Consider the following 21,591-nt stretch of genomic DNA (forward strand, 5'->3'; position numbering starts at 1 on the left):
GGGAAACCACTGTGGGAGCGGGGAGTCTGAAGTTCGTACCTTCCTACCCTGCAGCCTTTCCGAGTGGGGAGTGAAGTAAAGGGTGCTGTGGGGTCGGGCATTTCTGACGGGAGGTTACTCTGGGTTCTGGCTTCCCAGTTCCCTACAGCTGGCATTTCGCCGCGGGACCGGGGCTGCTTTTTCTCTGCTGTAACAAGGGATCTTTTCACCCATTTATGAGTGCTTGCATGGGACCTAGATGTCTGTGGAGAGCTATTATTTAAATGCAAATTTCGCTTTTAAAGTAGAAATTTTAGAGGCAGTACATTTTGAAGCCACAGTTAAACACAATCCTTTTTGCGCTTCCCCTCTTCATCCCTTGCAGCCCTTTTTCTATTGCAGGTGTGCCTCACTTGGAGTCATCTGCCTCATAGGCATAGGATAATCATAGGGCAAGATTATCTCGTTCTGTAAAAAAGGGTCCTGTTCCTGGACAGTTCCCAGAAAACCAAAGCCCAGAAAGCAATATGAGGGAGAGCAAAAAATTAACGTCCTTATGTCCCTGGGTATAGTTTTGCTTTTTCTATAAGCTATTCCTAGAGTCAGCCCTAGGTTTTGCTCAGAAAAGAGCCTTGCAGAGCCCATTAGTGAGACAAGCAGTCGATTTCCTTTAGAAATATTTCAAACCCTTGCCTTCAACTTTGAGGGTAAAGCCCTTTCTCAAATAGAGCAAAATTCAATTCAAAACACACACAAAAAAAGTTTTCAAGGAGCCTGCTTTAATATACGAAGGCATTATGCTGAATGCTACTTCAGACCACACTAGTTTAAGCGGCACTTTCACCTGTGGGTTGTTGGTTAATCAATTCATTTATTCAGTGAAGACTTGAAGATAAATACACTTCAAAACCCAACTCAACTTTCACCTCCTCTAAGAAACATCCCAGATCCCTTCAACCTACATCAGTCTCTTCTTTCTCAGAATTGCTGCGTCGAAATTTAGCAATTACAATTCAACCATCATTTATTTTAACTTCTACTGTGTACCACACACTGTGCCTTGGTATTCTGATGAAAAAAATGAAAAGTGTCAGTATCTGCTTTGAAGTTCTAATTTGATGGAAGTTGGGGAAGAAAATATATACAAATCATTATGTTACCAGTTACAATGTGATCAATATTATCTAGGAAGTTAAACCACTTTATATTGCCCTTTCTAATTTTTTTAATATTAATCTTGAGCAGCAGAATGGCATTATATAATCAGCTGTGGAATCAAGATTGAGTTTCACATTGTTCCTTTAATATAGATTATCTATGTGAATATCTGCACGTCACTTCTTAGTGCTATATTGAAGCTCTGGAAGTTTCAAAGAAACTACTGATCTGCACTAGTGGAAGTTTCTCATAATAGTAAAGTTTCAGGCAAATCTGGAAGGGGGGGACATTCTTCATATTTTATATCTTGTGGCTCTACCTCAAAAGACACTACATCCCTAGCACTCCTCTTAAATACTAGATGTTCTTTTTCTCATCTCCTTTAACCCTCCTCCACATATACACACTAAAACAGGGGAAGAAACAAGATTACTTTTTGTTCCTCTCTGAAATTGCCCATTCAGTCAGCAGCCTCTCCATGGAGTTTCACACCATCCAAAGACAGCACCTATTCCAGATCCTGTTTCCCAAGTCAATCTTCCTCATTGCTCAAGAAATTTCACACATGGGGCAGCTGGGTGGTGCAGTGGATAAAGCACCAGCCCTGAAGTCAGGAGGACCTGAGTTCAAATTTGATCTCAGACACAATTTCCTAGCTGTGTGACCCTGGGTCACTTAACCCCAATTGCCTCAGCAAAAAAGAAAGAAAAGAAAAAGAAATTTCACACATTCCCTTCCTATCCACCTCAGTGATGGGGACATAGTTGTCCACCTACAATTGTTATACCTGCATAATCAATAACTCTAAAAAAATTTTGGCCATAACTTTCATAGCCCTCTATGTTTCGATCCACTTAAACATCTTCTGTATCCTTATTGAAATTTCCAATCATTGTATCTTTCCTTCCTTATCAAGAACATGTCACTCCCCCATAAAACAATTCTGCCCTTGCCTTCAGAATTTTGACCCTAAAGTTATATGGTCCAAAATGATATACATCCATTACCCCTGAGCCCCATTGTCCTCTCACTGCTAGTACTCAGGAAATAAGTTTCTTGAGTACAGAGCCTCATCTTTATATTTGTATCCATAGTGCCTAGAATTTAATAAATGCTGTTGATTGATTATTTTTCCAAGAAAAACTTAATATAGTAGTGGTCAAGTGCTTATCTCACTTTTTCATATGTGGATAAAGTAACATAATAACAAGTATTAATTAAATATATCAATACTTAGTGACTTTTGGTGGGAAATGCCTTCAAGTACACTTCAAAGAACTTTAGCAGCACATATTTGCTACAAACATTTGACTCTTACCAGGAGTCAGCCTGGTATAGTGAACATGGTGGATGTGGGTTATAATCTTAGCTCTAACACTTCCTAATTCATTACTGTGTGTTCATAAGCCAGTCACTTGACTTCTGTGAAGCCTATAAAATGAAATATAGAGAGAGATATATACATACATATGCATGAGAATCTACTCCCCCCATAAGGTTTTTGCAAGGATAAAGTGAGATGTAGTATGTAAAGCAATTTTTAACTTTGAAGTTCTACATAAATGTCAACTATTATTATTCATTGAATTAGGGTCTTCCAAAGACCTCTGCTTGGCCATTCCTTCAAGGCAATGTGTGCACTTGAAAATAATTCAATTTTATTTCTTTTTTTTTTTTTGGGGGGGGACTCTTGCCCAGGGTCCCACAGCTAGAAAGTGTTAAGAGTCTGAGATCAGATTTGAATTCAGGTCCTCCTGAGCACTCAGGTGCTCCATCCACTGTACCACCTAGCTGCCCCCACATTTTATTTCTTTGTGGATAACTTTTATAGTTCTGACATCCTTCTCCACTCATAACAATTTGTAGAGAGCTTACCGTTTTACAAAGCACCTTTTGTACATTATCTCATTTCATAAGCTGTTGAGACAAGGATCACCATTAGCACCATCCTACACATGTAGGGAGGCTCCCACAGGTTGAGTGATTTACCCCCAGTCACACAACTAATATAGGCTGGAGACAAGATTCAAAAGCCAACCATTTTGTGATTCCAAGTTGAGGGCACAGTTCTTTATATATACCAAAATGCCTAACTCTAGACTCCCCCCACCACCATCATGGATCAGAAATCTCTTCTTCTGGGAAACTTACTTCAAATTTATTCTTTAGAAGTACTCTCTATCACTGTAGCCTCTTCTTCTACTTGGATGGCCCTCTTCCCAGACTGCAAATGGACTTTTTCTACCCTCTCCTCTCATTTCACTTTTCTTTTATGTGTTGTTCCCCCACTTATAGAATGTAAGCTTCTTGAGGTCAGGGACTATATTCCTACCTGCATTTATATGCTTGCTGGTATATATTAAGTGCTGCCTAAATGCTTGTATATTGATTGGCTAACTGACAAGATGAATTTCTGGCATGTGGGTTTTTATTTTCTACTCAATAAATATTTTAGGCATTTTCACAGTCCAGGGAAATCTTCAAAATATACTTAAACTGAGCTACCTCTTTGCCAAGGAGTTATTGAAAGTCCTTGCCACATGTGCTCCCTTTTGAAACTGCCACATTTGGAAATGCAAGAAAGCACTGATCTGAAAAGGTTGTTTTCTCCAAAACACTGTCTGGCAAGAGCACAAATCTCCCAGTAAGTTTATGAGACTCAGTCACGGTCCTTTCAAAGGAAAGAGTCATGTTTAGAAATGAGGTGATTTTGTGATAAAAATCATTGGGCAACTTGGATAATCATGGCTTAATATAGATGTATATTTAATGGACTATGTGACCTTGGGGAGAAGGAATGGTAAACAGACCAAATAGATGAAGAGGGGAGCTTATTTGATAATGCAACTAGCAATGCCTTCTAAGTCTTTTATTACAAGTGTCTAAGACCCTAAAATTTATGACCTGAAAACTGAAGGGCCCAAAGGAAAAAAACAATATGAGAAAAAAGAAGGAAGGAAAGGAGAGAGGAAAGCAGAAAGGAAGGAAAAAGGGGGAAGAGGAAAAAAACAAAAAGGAAAGAAGGGAAAAAGGAAAGAAGGAAGGAAGGAAGGAAGGAAGGAAGGAAGGAAGGAAGGAAGGAAGGAAGGAAGGAAGGAAGGAAGGAAGGAAGGAAGGAAGGAAGGAAGGAAGGAAGGAAGGAAGGAAGGAAGGAAGGGAGGGAGGAAGGGAAGGAGAGGGAGATGTAAAGAGGGAGACAGGGAAGGAGGAAAGACAAAAAACAAAAGAGAAGAAAGAAAAGAAGAAAAGAGGGAAGAGTGGGAAGGAAGGAGGAAGGGAAGGATAGAGAAGTAAGACATGGTAGGAAGGAGAAGGAGGAGACAGAAAGAGACAGACAGAAAAAGACAGAGATAGAAGAAGAAAAGGAGGGAGGAGAAGGGGGAAGAGAGAGAGAAAGAGAGAGAGAGAGAGAGAGAGAGAGAGAGAGAGAGAGAGAGAGAGAGAGAGAGAGAGAGAGAGAGAGAGAGAGAGAGAGAGAGAGAGAGAAAGAAGAGAGGAGAGGAGAGGAGAGGAGAGGAGAGGAGAGGAGAGAAGAAGAGAGGAGAGGAGAGGAGAAGAGAAGAGAAGAGAAGAGAAGAGAAGAGAAGAGAAGAGAAGAGAAGAGAAGAGAAGAGAAGAGAAGAGAAGAGAAGAGAAGAGAAGAGAAGAGAAGAGAAGAGAAGAGAAGAGAAGAGAAGAGAAGAGAAGAGAAGAGAAGAGAAGAGAAGAGAAGAGAAGAGAAGAGAAGAAGAGGGACAAGGAAAGAGAGAGAACCAGGAACCAGGACAGGGACAGGAACAGGGAGAGGGAGAGGGAGAGGGAGAGAGAGGAAGAATGTGTGCTCTCTGGCTCTGATGTTAGAGGATCTGTTTTTTTAAATCTGACCTCTGACCATACCTTGTGACCACAAGTCATTTAACTTCCATATATCTCATCTATAAAATAAGAAAAGCAGACTAGATAGTATCTTGTATTCTTTTAGTTCTTAATTTATAATTTCATAAAAACATACAGTGAGAAATAACTCAATTCCTATAGCTACTTTAATAGAGGTTTAAAGTCATTGTCTAAGAGCACTGTCAAAACTCTCTGTCATCTTGTCTATCTCTTTGTTACTGGCCATGACTTCTTCTGAGCTATCCATACTAATTAAAGTTAATTCAATAGACATTATCTTCCATGCACATGACAGACAGAAAGGGAAAGAGTGCTTTTTTCAAAAAGGGAGAATACAAGATGTACATAGATAAGAAATAGATAAGTGTGTGCATATACACACATACACACAATATAACATATAATATATCCATTTACACATTATACTTCCATAGATCACATATGCACACAGTGTGGGGGTGGGGGTGGGGGTGGGTATACATACATACAAGTAAGAAATTTTAAGACACTGAGATGGAGAGGGGTGGGACTCTAGATATGGAGACTAGCCAGTGCAAAGACACGGAGGTGACAGATGAATTATTGTGTGTGAAAAACAGCACATAGGTCAGTGTAGCTAAACCACAAAGTGCATGGAGAAGAAAGATGACTAGAAAGCTAGGAAGGAATCAGGTGGTGAGCTTTAAATGGCAGAGGAGTTGATGTTTGATTTTAAAGAATTAAGGACTCAACTCTCCACTCTATCAGAAAACCTCACCTAAACCTTTCCCTCTCCAAATCAAACTTAATTCCTTTTTGCTGAAATTCTAACTCATCATGAGGCAATATAGTCTGAGTGGAAAGATTATTAGATATAAAGTCATAAAAATTGAGGGATGTCTTTACTTGCTGTGTGGCTAAATTTCTTAACCTCCTCAATTTCCGTTTTCTCATGTGTAAAATGGAAATCATACTATTTCTAATGCCTACTTCATGAGTTTGTCATAAGTTCAAGATAATTAAGCAAACATTTTGTATAATGAAAATACTACATTAACATAAATTGCTTAATTAATATTATATCTTCTGATTCTGAGCTCCAATAGGAAATTGGGTCTGAGTTCAAAGGGATGGTTTAGAGGAAGATTTAGATGTGTGTGTGTGTGTGTGTGTGTGTGTGTGTGTGTGTGTGTGTGTGTGTGACAACAGTTTTCAATCATTCAGGATTGGAAAATCCAGTTTGTTGGGGTTTTTTATATATTGACTTAGAACTCAGAATTCTCTTAATCCTAAAAATGTCATTTTTTTATAATTATAAATTTTTGACAGTATATATGCATGAGTAATTTTTTATAACATTATCCTTTGTATTCATTTTTCCAAATTATCCCCTCCCTCCCTCTACTCCCTCTCCTAGATGACAGGCAATCCCATACATTTTACATGTGTTACAGTATAACCTAGATACAATATATGTGTGTAAATACCATTTTCTTGTTGCACGGTAAGTATTAGATTCCGAAGGTGTAAGTAACCTGGGTAGAAAGACAGTAGTGCTAACAATTTACATGCACTTCCCAGTGTTCCTTCTCTGGGTGTAGTTGTTTCTGTCCATCATTGATCAACTGGAAGTGAGTTGGATCTTCTTTATGTTGAAGATTTCCACTTCCATCAGAATACATCTTCATACAATATTGAAGTGTATAGTGATCCTCTGGTTCTGCTCATTTCACTCAGCATCAGTTGATGTAAGTCTCTCCAAGCCTCTCTGTATTCCTCCTGCTGGTCATTTCTTACAGAGCAATAATATTCCATAACCTTCATATACCATAATTTACCCAACCATTCTCCAATTGATGGACATCCATTCATCTTCCAGTTTCTAGCCACTACAAAAAGGGCTGCCACAAACATTTTGGCACATACAGGTCCCTTCCCCCTCTTTAGTATTTCTTTGGGATATAAGCCCAGTAGTACCACTGCTGGGTCAAAGGGTATGCACAGTTTGATAACTTTTTGGGCATAATTCCAGATTGCTCTCCAGAATGGTTGGATTCTTTCACAGCTCCACCTACAATGCATCAGTGTCCCAGTTTTCCCACATCCCCTCCAACATTCATCATTATTTGTTCCTGTCATCTTAGCCAATCTGACAGGTGTGTGGTGGTATCTCAGAGTTGTCTTTATTTGCATTTCTCTGATCAGTAGTGATTTGGAACACTCTTTCATATGAGTGGATATAGTTTCAATTTCATCATCTGAGAATTGTTTGTTCATATCCTTTGACCATTTATCAATTGGAGAATGGTTTGATTTCTTATAAATTAGGGTCAGTTCTCTATATATTTTGGAAATTAGACCTTTATCAGAACCTTTAACTTTAAAAATATTTTCCCAATTTGTTACTTCCCTTCTAATCTTGTTTGCATTAGTATTGTTTTGCACGGAAACTTTTTAGTTTGATGTAATCAAAATCTTCTATTTTGTGATCAATAATGATCTCTAGTTCTCCTCTGGTCATAAATTCCTTCCTCCTCCACACGTCTGATAGGTAGACTATTCTCTGCTCCTCTAATCTGTTTATTATCTCATTCTTTATGCCTAAATCATGGACCCATTTTGATCTTATCTTGTTATATGGTGTTAAGTGTGGATCCATATCTAGTTTCTGCCATACTAATTTCCAGTTTTCCCAACAGTTTTTTTTCAAATAATGAATTTTTATCCCAAATATTGGTATCTTTGGGTTTGTCAAACACTAGATTGCTATAGTTGTACCCTTTTTTGTCCTGTGTACTTAATCTGTTCCACTGATCGACTGGTCTATTTCTTAGCCAGTATCAAATGGTTGTGGTGACTGCTGCTATATAATATAACTTTAGATCAGGTACACTTAGACCACCTTCATCTGACTTTTTTTTTTCATTAGTTCCCTTGCAATTCTCGATCTTTTATTTTTCCATATGAATTTTGTTGTTATTTTTTCTAGGTCATTAAAATAGTTTCTTGGGAGTCTGATTGGTATAGCACTAAATAAATAGATTAGTTTAGGGAGTGTTGTAATCTTTATTATATTCGCTCGGCCTATCCACGAGCACTGAATGTCTTTCCAATTATTTAAATCTGACTTTATTTTTGTGGCAAGTGTTTTGTAATTTTGCTCACATAATTCCTGACTTTTCTTTGGTAGATGGATTCCCAAATATTTTATACTCTCAACATTTGTTTGGAATGGAATTTCTCTTTGTATCTCTTGTTGTTGCATTTTCTTGGTGATATATAAAAATGCTGAGGATTTATGTGGATTTATTTTGTATCCTGCCACTTTGCTAAAATTCTGAATTATTTCTAATAGTTTCTAAAAACGTCATATTAACCATGGTTTTGGACAAATTCCTTAATCTCTATGATTCTATTTCTTCATGCATAATTTGTAGGAGTGGGTTTTTATAGGTGAGGGAAAGTAAATTAGTTAGTTTCTCAGGTCCCTTTTAGATCTAATTACTTAAGATTCTTTCTTTCTGGTTTCTCTCTCCAACTTTGGAACCAATGTCTTCCTAGTCTCCCAAATGGAAAGTTAACCAAGATAGGGAGGCAAGGATCAAAATCTCCCTGGCCACATCTCTAATGACTGAGAGGGGAGACGCTTGGAGCTGTAGGCTGAAATGTATTTTTTGGATTATCTGAGCCTAATCCTTGGTTTGGGCAAATGAGAGACAGTACATTTATTGACCTTTGGAGCAAGCCATGGATTAAAGCCTTCAGTTGCTCCCCTCTGGTAGTCCAGGCAAAAGCTGCCAGTTCTCAGAACTGCACTAAGGAGAATCTGGAAGCCTTGGAGTTCATTAGTCCCTGAGCATGGAAAGAAGGGAGAAGCAGACCCAGCATGGACAGTTTTCCTCTTCTTCTCTTGGGCATAGAATTCCTATTAGAACTGAACCAGAGGGAAATTGCAGTGAACCAAAGGTGTATAGGTCCAAACAAGAAAGTTTGTACCTGGGATTTATCTGTGGGATATGCACCAACTAGACCACATTAAACCAGTAGTATGGAATCAGTGGAGAGTAAGGAAAGAGCTCTGGCCCTGAATCTGGGGACCCAGATTCTGGGGCTTCTGCCGTCACCTTTAGGCCTCATCAAATCAATTAACCAATGGAGGAGTGTTTTAGGTTTATCTTCTATAATTTAAAGGGTTGAACTAAATGATCACTAATGTCCCATCCAGATTCCACATTCTAAAAGTCTATGATATCATGCGTCTGTTAGGGTTGCAATGGATAGAGCTCTGGCCCTGAAGTCAGGAGGACCTGAGTTCAGATTCAACCTCAGACACTTGACACGAGCTGTGTAACCCTGGGCAAATCACTCAATCCCAATTGCCACCCCCTCCCCAAAAAAGTACATGATTTTTTGGTTACCTTTCAACCCTAAGATTCCGAGACTGTGACTCTAAGGAGGTGCACGTGCTTGCATGTACATTAAAAAGTAATTGCTACACTTTCAATGTCCCCATTTTGCAGATTGTTTTTGTAGGTTGTTTCCTGATCTAAAGATTCTAGGGATACAAATGAAGCTTGTGGTTTTATGGGTAGGTGATGTAGTAGATAGAAGACTAGACCTACAATCAGGAAAATCTGAATTCAAATCTAATCTCAAATACTTACTAGTTATATGACTTTAAGCAGGTCACATAATTTCTATTTACCTCTGTTTCCTCAACTGTGAAATTGGGACAATAGTAACTAACCCTCAGGGTAGTCATAAGGTTCAAGTGAGAAAACATTTGTAAGCACTTAGCACAGTCTCCTTCTTTAAGGAACTCTCAGGTACAGGGAACTCAGTCTAAGCAGGCCAGAAACTTCTCACTTAGAAAGTTTCCTGGAGAGCTGACTTCTCCTGTATTGCATAGTCCAAATGGTTTACAGGAAAGCCTGAATCTGTATCTTTTTTGCTTCCAGACTAGTTCTTGATCCACTGCACCATGCTGGCTCTCAAGATGGTCTAACTGAATCAACATCTCTAATATAGTACGTATGGAATGCTATTCATGAGTGTGTTGCTGGGAACTGCAAAATATGCAGATGTAACTATAGCAAAGCACTCGGAGTTAAAATAGCATCTCTTCCCCATGCTAAGTCCTGAACTTTCCAGAAATGAGCTGTAAAAATGAATTCCCATTCTAGCCTTTAACAATCACATCCTAGATGAAGAACACTTGAAAACTCACATTTTTCGCACACAGAACCCCTGAGTGTGGGCCGCTTGATGACTCAGAGAATAGATCACCCAGTCTGGAGTCAAGAAGACTTGTGTTCAAATCCAGGCTCAGACACTTATGACCAAACCACTTAACTCGGCTTGCCTCAATTTCCTCATCTGTAAAATAAACGGAAGGAAATGGCAAACCACTCTAGTAATTTTTCAAGAAAAACCCAAATGGAATCATAAAGAGACATAATTGAAACAATTCAGCAACAATTAGACTTTCCTTAAAAAAAAAACAAAAAAAAACTAAGATGTGTATAGAGAAAAACCAAACACAATCACACTTCAATTATTCATACTAAAGAGATTACAGAAAGTCATCCCCAGGATAATAAACCATGACCAGATAGGATTTATACCAGGAATGCAGAGCTAGTTCAATATTAGGAAAACTATTAGGATAATTGGCTATATCAATAACTAAACTGACAAAAACCATCATTATTTCAATAGGTGCAGAAAAAGCATTTGATAAAATTTAATACCCATTCCTATTAAAAACCCTAGAGAGTATATAATTTCCTTAAAATTATTTATGCTAAAGGAAAGTGGGCAATGATACTCGTCATTCAAAGGCTCAAACAATAAAAAATCATTCCATTCAATTTTGAAATCCATCATTTGTTATTTGGTAGTTATTGTGTTTGATATTGTTGGTTTGTAGCACATTTACTTCCTTTGTTATGTCTTGCTCAGAAAACATTGAAATGATTTGTTTTTTCCTAAGTGTCCATCAAATTATGGAGAAGAAGAGGGAAGGACAGAAGTTTATGGGGTTGTCAAGGGGTGCTAAATTTCAATTCAACCTACACTATGGCTTAATAGACAATTGAAAGTTGATTGGAGGTAAAAGAGTTAATTGAAGACAAATCAAGTCTGAATTAGAGAATATATATATATATATAATTTTAAAAAATGAATTGCAGCTCAATTTTTACAGGTATATATGGTAATTCAACTAGATAGCAAAGGGTTGCCAAAAAAAGAGATCCCATCAGACCTATTATCATAATCACCATTTGTAATTAGCACTTTGGGATTTTTTACCAGCAGTTGCTAATGTACTCTAAACAATTTCTTTCATTCACTCATTCAACATTTAAAAAGCCTATGTACAACTAAGCATAATACACAGAGCTCCATAACACTAAACAAAGAATATTTATTATATGTGGTACTTGGTAGGTTAAGCTACCTACCTGGGATCAAACCAAAAGGATTGATTTTTCTCAGATATCCTTTTTCCCATCATTAATTTACTTCAAATAAGTCCACCTAGCTCATGTGTGAGTTACAGTGATTTCATTATAGAATAAGTGGCAACAACTATGAAGCCAAACTTGACATCTTCTGACAAACCTGGGGCAAATTTGCCTAGAGCAGCATGCAGCAGACGCCTTGACTCCAAACAAGGAGGAAGGAAGCCATGGCCATTATTTCACTTGCTCAGAATCAATAAGCAGAATCAATAGAACTGTGAGTTCACCAGTGAGCAGGTCATGAAAGTCTGACATGATTAACTATGGACCGAAGGCAGCTAAGATCTGTTTCCCTATGAAGAGAGGAAAACTGGTTAGTTCTAGTTTCCATTAATCGTGCCATATATCATTTTCAATGCTGCTGGCTTGTGGTATTTGCAGTCCATGCTTCCTTTCCTGTTACAATCTACCTTAAATGACCCATTCATTCACTCATTCATTCATTCACTTGTCGAGCAAGCATTTATTGAACATGTACTACGTCCCCAGTGTAGTATTTTAGCATCAGGTTTGGGGATTACAAAAGAAAAGTACCTGCTGTCAGCAAACTCACAATTTGGAATAAGAAAATATTCCTGTAAGCAAACTAGAGAGAAAATACAAAGCAACATATGAACAATTAGATTTGGGTTCTGTTCCCAGTTCTGCTGTTAACATTGACAATGAATGGTTTACCCTCCTTGAACTCAGCTGATTTGAGTTGAGTGACCCAGGAAAAAAATTCAAAAAATAAGAAATTTTTGCCTCTTTCCTCTTTCTGAATTTCTTTGTTTTAATGTCATTAATATTTCCTAACTGTCCCTAAATGTTTCCCATGCTACACATTATCTCCTTGCCCCGGTAGAGGAATAGGTAGAAATTGCAAAAAGGAGGATTTTAACTCAACATAAGTGTTCTTAACACTTATTACTATCTAAAAAGAGAATAGGCTACCTAAAGTAGTGGATGATTACTTAGTGATATTGTAGATTGTTTGACTTCTGAGGTTCCTCCCGGGGCTGCCTTCATTCACATCCTGGTCCTTCCTCTAATGGTACGTATTTCTCTTTGGGTTTCCTCAGAGATGTGAAGAAGGGAACTGAGGAGCAGTTGCATGAATCTATTTCTAAACAATAATATCTAAAAAAAAAAGTGCATTAGTGGATGAGGAAGTCCTTTGCAAAGAATGTAAAAACATAAGGGTTGTTATTATTACATAGCCTTGCAAGTTATTTACTCATGTACGCTAATGGAAATGATTATATGAGTGTAGTAGGGTTTTATGTAGTCAATGTACTACCTGGTCTATTTTTAATGGATTTGCTTCTGTGATGACTAAGTATCCAAGGTGATAGAGGAGAAAAGATTCATTATTTCAGATAAGGTGAAAGCTGACAGGACAGATTCCTATAATGGAAGCTAAGAACTGACTAGCTACTTGATGGGAAAGTTGGTGCTGTATGCCCTATGGTCTCTTACACACAAATTAATCAATCAACAAGCATTTGTTAAGCCTCCATGATGAGTGAAGCACTGTTCATGACAATTGATGGATTGATTTGCTATAGATAGTGGTGTCAGGTGGGTTTCAGTATGTCACTAAGGTTTGGTGCAATATTATAGCATCCCAAACATCCCAATGAAAGGAACATTTGGAGTCCGTTCTTGGCGATCTTCAAGGGGTCAATATATCATTTGTGTCAGATGATTTTGGCATTCACTACTTGAAAGCAGGGGAATGAAACAAGATCCCTAATTATATGATTTGCGGGTTCTATTTTAGATGTCATTATAGCACGACAGCAAATAGGGAAATTGAGCTGCAGGAAGGAAGGCAGATGAAGGCATTAATAGTTTTTATTTTTCATATAATGCATCACAACAAAGCAAGAGGAAAGAAATCTTTCACAATTAGTGATTAAGTAATCAACAAACATTAAGCACCTACTGTGTGTCTGGCATTGAGATAAATACTTGGAACACAACAAGAAGCAAAAAAAATATTAGTCTCTGTCCTCAAGGAGTTTGCAATCTAATGATGGAGACAACATGCAAATAAAGCATACCAAGCAAGCTATATAGAGTATAAATAGGGAATAATTAGCAGAGGTAAGGCATTGGAATTAAAAGGAGTTGGGGAAGACTTCCTGTAAATGTGACATTTTAGTTGGACTTAAAGGAGGAAGTCAATCATCAGAAAAGAGAGAACATTCCAGACATGGGCAACAGCCAGAGAAAATGCCCAGAGCCAAGAACTGAAGTGTCTTATTCATGGAACAACCAGGAGACCTTATGACATCTCTATGTTCCATAAGGATCAAGACACTACCACAATTTCCTTCATCTCCACCTCCAGTGGAGGCAGCCCAGGTTCTTCCACACAAAGCCTCCGGGAATAGCAAGAACCTTTCTCAGACCGTTGTCCCTATTTTTAGTTATCAAACTGAGAAGAACCCCAGGAGAAAGCTTTCCTAACAACTGCTTTTGCAGGTGCTGCATCCCCTATCTCCACAGCTGTCATGGCTACCAAAGGCCCAGGAAAGAAATTTATCTAGGCCAGAATGCTTGGCACTGTCAAGTGGTTCAATATTAGCAACAGATACAATTTTTATCAATAGAAATTGCACAAAAGGAAATATATTGCCATCCATTTTGTTGCCGTACCCTAAAGACAGCTGGGCTTTTCCATCTGCATTGTGACTCATCTTCCTGCATATCAGAGATTTTCAACCTTTTTCTTTTTTAATTAGGCATCCCTTGACATCATCTGGTGAAGTCTCTGGATCCTTTTGCAAAATTACGTTTTTAAATGCAGAAAACAAAGCACATAACATTATAAAAGAAACCAATTATATTGAAAAACAGTTATAGAAAAAATTATTTATAGACCCTCTGAAATCTATACATTGACCACTTTGGTGAGACCCACAGACCCCAGGTTAAGAACTTCTACTATGTAGCTGTCTCTAATAGAATGTGAAATTCTTGAGAGCAGGGATTTTCTTTCATTACCATTTGTATCTCTTGGCACATAGTAATCACTTAATACATATAGTCTCATTCCTATTATTAAGACAAAACTTTATAGTTTTAAGGGAGGAAGAGAGAAGATACCAGGACTTCATCACAGTGGATCAATGCAGCTGCATGGTTTAGGTAATACTGACTCTCTATCCCTGGGTGCTAATGAGTATATTCCTCCTGTTTTCCGTGTGTTTCCTGGGGATGCATTATGTGCCAGGCTTTGCTACAGGTCTGTTCAAGGCCCAGAGAACAGTCAAGAGAATCAATGGTAATGATTCATGTCTCAAGGTCAGTGATAACTACAACTTTGACAGTACTTCTTCTCTAGGACCTGTCAGTATCAGTGCTTAGGGTACCTTAACGAAAGGTTTCTAGAATTTGTTTATGTTTTTCAATTCTAGAATTCTAGGCATCTGTTCTAGGATTCTATTGTAGGATTCAATGATGACAGATTTAAGCTATAACAAAGAGCCTTATTTGTGTCTTTGTCTTAAAATGAAAATCAACAGGATTCCAAAATCACAAAATGCCAGAGCTAAGAAGGATCTTTGACAGCATCTAATTAAGCCTCCTCAGTTTACAGGTGATTATGAGTTTTGTTTAAGAAAAGGAAAAGAATTTATCTTGAATTATACAAATTCATTTGAGTGTTAAACCCAAGATCAGTAAAGTAACCTCCTGGAAAATGAAGATTTGAAGAGTGATCAGAGCATAATTTCTTCATGAAGAATAGTCATAGTCAGGATGATTGCTTTCAAAATTTGTAGCAAAGCCTGGCTAATAATTATAATTACAATTCAAGATTCTTAAGATGCACTAGTATAGTTAAACATTTTATTTTTTTTCCAATTCCATGTAAAAACAATTTTTAATGTTCTTTTTTAAATTTGAGTTCCAAATTTTCTCTCTTTCCTTCTCTCTCCCATCATTGAGAAAGCAAGCAATTTGATATAGGTATACATGCTTATTCATGCAAAACATATTTCCATATTAATCATGTTGTGAAATAAAACATAGGCCACTCCCCTAAAAAAGAAAAATAAAGTTGTTTTTTAAGTATGTTTTTATTTACTCTGAGACAACAGTTATTTCTCTGGTGGTTTATAATATTTTCATCAGAAGTCCCTTGATCCACATGTGCAAAAAATGTTTATGGCAGCCCTTTTTGTCGTGGCCAGAAACTGGAACCTGAGTGGATGCCCATCAGTTGGAGAGTTAAAAAAGTTATGGTATGTGAATGTTATGGAATGTTATTGTTCTGTAAGAAATGATCAGCAGGATGATTTTAGAGAGGCCTGGAGAGACTTAGATGAACTGATGCTGAGTGAAATGAACAGAATCAGGAGATTATTGTATATAGAAACAACAAGACTATACAATGATCAATTCTGATGCACATGGCTCTCTTCAACATTGAAATAATTCAAACCATTTCCAATTGTGCAGTGATGAAGAGAGCTGTCTATACCCAGAGAAAGAACCGTGGGAACTGAGTGTGGACCACAACATAACATTCTCATTCTTTTTGTTAATGTTTGCTTGCATTTTGTTTTCCTTCTCAGGTTTTTTTCCCTAGATTCAATTTTTCTTGTGCAGGAAGATAACTATATAAATATGTGTGTATATACATATATATATGTATGTATATATATATATATATATTGAATTTAACATATTTAACACGTATTGGACTATCTGACATCTAGGGGAGGGGGTAGGGGAAAGGAGGGAAAAATTGGAACAGAAAGTTTTGCAAGGGTCAATGTTGAAAAATTACCCACACATATGTTTTGTAAATAAAAAGCTTTAATAAAAAATTAATAAAAAGAAGTCCCTTGAAATTGCCCTTAGATCATTATACTGCTGAGAACCACTAACTCATTCACAGTTGATGATCACACAATTTTGTTGTTACTGGGGACAATGCTCTCCTGGTTCTACTCGTTTCATTTTTCATCAGTTTATGTTAAGTCTTTATAGGTTTTTCTGAAAGTGTATTTCTCATCATTTTTAAAAGCACAATAGCATTCCATTACAATCATTTACCACAACTTAGCCATTCCCCAATTGATGGGTATGCTTTCAATTTCCAATTCTTTGCCATCATAAAAAAGCTATTATAAATATTTTAGTACATGTATATACTTTCCATTTTTTAAATCTATTTGGAATAGAGTACTAATAGTGGTATTAGCTGATTTAAAGGGCATATTCAATTTTATAGCCCTTTTGAGAATAGACCCAAATTGCTGTTCAGAGTGGTTGAATCAGTTAATAATTCTACCAATTGTTCTTTAGTGTCCTGGTTTTCCCACATCTTCTCCAATAGCCAACATTTTCCTTTTTTGTCATATTAGCCAGTCTGATAGGTATGTGATAGTACCCCAGAGATGTTTTAATTTACATTTTTCTAATCAGTAATGATTTACAACATTTTTATGACTATAGATAGCTTTGATTTCTTTATCTGAAAATTGCCTATTTGTGGTTTTTGATCATTTATGAGTTGAGGAATACTTTAATGTTAAAGTACCAAGAGCAATTCTCCACTTACTAAGCCTCTTTGGCAAATCATCACAGCATGATTTTGACCCGGGACCAAAATCCTAGCTCTGCCAGGTCTTACCAAGTTAAAAAGGCTTAGATAGATTGTGTGCATATAGTCTGAGGAATAGTTGAAGTTCAGAGAGGCTCAGAGTGATGAATTTAGATGCTAGATCAATGCACAAAGAAATCCATAGTATGAAAGTATTGGTATCCATGTTGGTAAAGGGAGAGTCCACACCAGTGAAATCACAGATCCTTGAAGTCCTGATGTAAGTGGGACAATGGATGGTAGGAAAAAAATTCTAACCCTGAGATGTATGAGAAGGTATCTGAAGCCAAAACATTTCAGTTTCTACTCAAATGGGAGTTGATTTGTAAAGTTCAGCAAACTTTCCTTTGACTTCTTTAGAGGTAACAGATTGCTGAGAAGTTAAAGGAGTTCCCCATTTTGTGCACTGGTAACTCAAACATGGTTCTACTTTAAAATTTGCCTGAGTTAGAAAGGAAGGAAGGAAGGAAGGAAGGAAGGAAGGAAGGAAGGAAGGAAGGAAGGAAGAAAGGAAGGAAGGAAGGAAGGAAGGAAGGAAGGAAGAGAGAGAGAGAGAAGGAGGGAGGGAGGAAGGGAAGGAGAAAAAGGAAGGAAAACCAGCAAGTCCCAAGTACCATAGAGTTAAAACATGAGCACATGTGTGTCTGGGTCATTTCAATTTTCGCCATTGCATCAGCTATTCAAGATGTGTTGGTGTTCATCCAAAAATATTATGAATTCATGTCAGATTTCATGTGCTTTAGGCATAATGCCTAACAGGATGTGAACAATAGGAAATAGGCTGTCTGCATCTTTGTATTTATTAACAGGGGACCAAGGAAAAAGGATTGCACCTGCACCAAATCCATCTTCCAGGACCCTACCTCAACTTTTCCTATAGATGAATTCCCCCTGAAGGTTTAAACAATTACAGGCTCTGGGTTTTTTTCTCCCATAAGAACATGGGAATCATCACCCTGGCTCAGGGAACAGTTCTTCTAGCCTAGAATTCTGTATTTAATGGGACAAGTGAAGGCAGATTGTGGGAGGGACTGCTAGTTGCTATGACATCTCTAAGTGGTAACTATGAGATTTCTTCCTTTGAGTTAACCCTAAAATTATAAACCTTTTTGCCTTTCTTCTTGAATAGTTCTGCTTTTGCATGTGGACAGCTTATATGAATGTTAGCTGATAGAGAGGGAGGATGCAGACTAGCTATAAAAAGCAGACAAAAACCCTATAAAAAGCATAACAGTCCTATGCACTTTCTGAAGATATCACTGTATTCCATAGCTTAGGATAATAATGAATTTCATAACAACGACCCTGACTCACAAAAAAACATTAGATTATTATTTTGTATGGTGGGGGTAAAGAGCTCAGGGGTATGTATATCATATCTTTCAGAAATCTGTATGTTTTAAATTTTTCTTGTACCTTAAATACAAATACTTCACAAATGTTTGTGAAGTTTTATTGACTATGGCACATGAGCCCATTGGGTACTTAGTGTGATCAAAGAATAAAATGATTAAAGATAGGTGATCCACTCATATATATATATATATATATATATATATATATATATAGAGAGAGAGAGAGAGAGAGAGAGAGAGAGAGAGAGAGAGAGAGAGAGCTGATTTAGCCATTTGCCCCAAAGAAGAAATAGTGACTGGATAATGAAGATAAAGCAGAAGAGAAAGAATGAAAAAAAAAAAGAATGAAAGCATTTATTGAGTTTTTACTATGTACCAAGCATCGTGCTAAGTACTACGATACAAATACAAAAGCCTAATAGTCCCTGTCCCTTGGAAAATCACATTCTATCAGGGGAAACAATCCATCTAAAGAAGTAATAGTCAGGAAAAAGAGGATTTTGTCTGGGAAGAAGAGCTGATGGGTGGGACAAAGGAAAAACTCACACTTTCTTTTCCAGACACAAAGATAGTGTTGTTGTTGTTGTTGTTGTTGTTGTTGATGATGAAGATGAAGAAAATGATTACAATTTGCAGATGAAGTTATGATCCTGGGCAAGACATTTTAACTGTAAGTGCTCTAGGAAACTCTAGTCGAAGTCTCAATTGCAAAGAAAGTGTCAACGTTCATGGGCAAATGGAGTTTCTTCATCTTGGAGTTTCCTATATGAATGAAGTCCCAGCCCCAGTTTCTGTGCCTCTCTTTATTCCTATCTCTAACTTAGATCAAGAGATGGAAAGAGGAGGGACAAGGGGGAGAAATATGAGCACAGTGCCAGTGGAAAACAACAAGGGAGAAAATGATGTTAATTGGTCCCAGGAAGTGCCACGCTTAATGGGTTTAATTCTTCTCGGGTACTATCTCTGAAGGAAGAGTTAGTCAAAACACAGAATTTTTCATGGGATGTCTAATGTCAAATCCATGTGAAACCTCAGACCAGGAGAACATGGCTGGAGGAGACAAATGGGTGAATTAGTAAAAACCCTGGCTTTCTCTTTGCTTCCAAAGAATCCAGGGGAGAGTTCTAGTGATGGATTGGACTGGTATCCGATTGAGAACATCTTGTAAGAATAAGCAGGTGCAGGGCCAGAAAATCACCTAGACTCAGAGAAAATTAGAACTGAAAGAGACTTTAGACAACATCTAGTCCATTCCCTTCAATTTATAGATGAGGTAACTAAGCCTTAGATAGGTCAACTTACTTGCCTAAATTTACACAACTTGTAAATAAAAGTGAGAATTGGAACCCAAATCTTCCTCCTGAACTTGTGCTCTGTCCACTATATCCCACCTTCAACAACTACTGCCCTCTTCCTCCCAGTCTCCAAACATCTAAAGAAATTAATCTCTTAAACAAAAGTAGTGAACTTGTTTTTTTTTTTTTTTTAATGAGAAGAAGCTGACTTCTGAATGGAACTCCCACCATTACTGGTATATACCAAAGATCAGATACCACTATGTATTGCAGGATACTAGGAAATAGTTAACACTGATTTAAACTTTATGCAATTAATTTTTCCTGACAGCTTGTTTTAAAAAAAGAGACTAAGGTATTAAAAATACCTGCACTGTTGTCAGAGTTGGGGCTCAGCCCACAGGCACCCTGTGAGCCTCTAGAAAAAACTAAGGGGGAAAACATTCACATTTTTAAATCTTCTGAATTAATATACTGAATTTCTTTGTTTTGCAAAAATTTACTGTGCAAAAACTGCATCAAGTGCCCAGAAACCTTGTGATCCCAGCTTATAAGGTCAGAGAACAGAAGAGGAATAGTTCTCTCTTTGCCAGAGGAGAGCACATTTCTAAGTCCCTTCCCTTCATCTCTCAAGCTGCTTTTCAAGTCTCTCAGTTTCCCTCTTGTTATTTATTTTTCAAATCTCTTCCTCTTCTCAGAACTTCTCCACTTCCCTTTGTCAATCCTTCTCTATTGCCCTACATTGTTTAGATCTGCTCCATTGTGAGAACTTTATTTAAATCCTTTGTTCAAAGTGAAAAAAACTAAAAATTAAATTTTCCCCTCCCCTTTGCATTTTCCCATAATTCCCTCCATTTCTTTTTCCAAAATGACCAGCTACTCATATTAAAACAAACCAAAGTAAGAAAAAAAAGGAATAAAAGCTAGAATTTAATGAGTGGGCCAAACCCAACAATTATGAAAAAATGCCTTTCTAATGAAATTTATATTAATTATACTAGATATGGGTATAGGGAGCCAAAAAAAGTCTCTCCCTATTTGGACTCTCAAGTTTTGAAAATACCCAGTGGGTGGATTTGGAAGGACAGTCCTTTAAAGGATTAGGAATTTCAAAAGACCAGAAATGAGACAATCAAGTAGGGACATTCATGTTTATAAACCCGGTACTAGGGACTAATTAGAGCTACAATGGGAATGTCCCTTCCCTCGGGAGATAGTAACAAGATGCATTTGGTTCATAGATTTAAAGCTATAAGGAACTTTAGTTCTTTATATCTGGCCCAGGCCTCTCATTTTATAGATTGAGATGCTAAGAACCAGAGAGTATTAAAGCATGCCACATAAAGACAGTGTAAGATAGTAGAAAATCAAGCAGCATCATTGGATAGTAGAAAGAGAAGTCCATTTGGAGATGTAAGTAAGGAACCTGGGACTAAATGCTCCTTAAGCTCAGTTTTCCTATCCATATATGAAGGGGCTGAATCAGCCCCTTTCGAGTTCCAGCCAGCTCCAGAGCTCACAAGCTCAGGATCCCCACCCCGAGGCTGGCATTGGTGCTCTTCTCTCTTTTGGGTACAGGTCCCTGCTATTTTATCTTGCTTTCTCTTCTTATTGGTTCCTTAAAAAACGATGGAGTTTGAAGGTACATACTTGCCCCGTGGCTTTAACCAAAACAAGTCAACGGGGAGCTTTTAAACCATGAAAGATATTGCACATAATCATGGAGCTTTTAAGAGTTACAAGCGCCTTATAACTGTCAGATCCATTTCATTTCGCCTCAAATTGTTCATGCTTTCATTTAGACTTGGCAGAAACAATAGTTCTTT

The 21,591-nt window shown here is 37.4% G+C and overlaps 1 protein-coding gene across 2 annotated transcripts in view; it reads left to right on the forward strand.

Moving 5' to 3' along the window:
- The window catches only part of NTSR1 (neurotensin receptor 1), a 139,394-nt gene that overhangs the window by 1,995 nt on the left and 115,808 nt on the right, over positions 1-21,591 (forward strand). The window lies entirely within an intron of this gene.

This window comes from Sminthopsis crassicaudata, chromosome 2 (assembly GCF_048593235.1).
Source record: "Sminthopsis crassicaudata isolate SCR6 chromosome 2, ASM4859323v1, whole genome shotgun sequence".
NCBI lineage: Eukaryota > Metazoa > Chordata > Mammalia > Dasyuromorphia > Dasyuridae > Sminthopsis > Sminthopsis crassicaudata.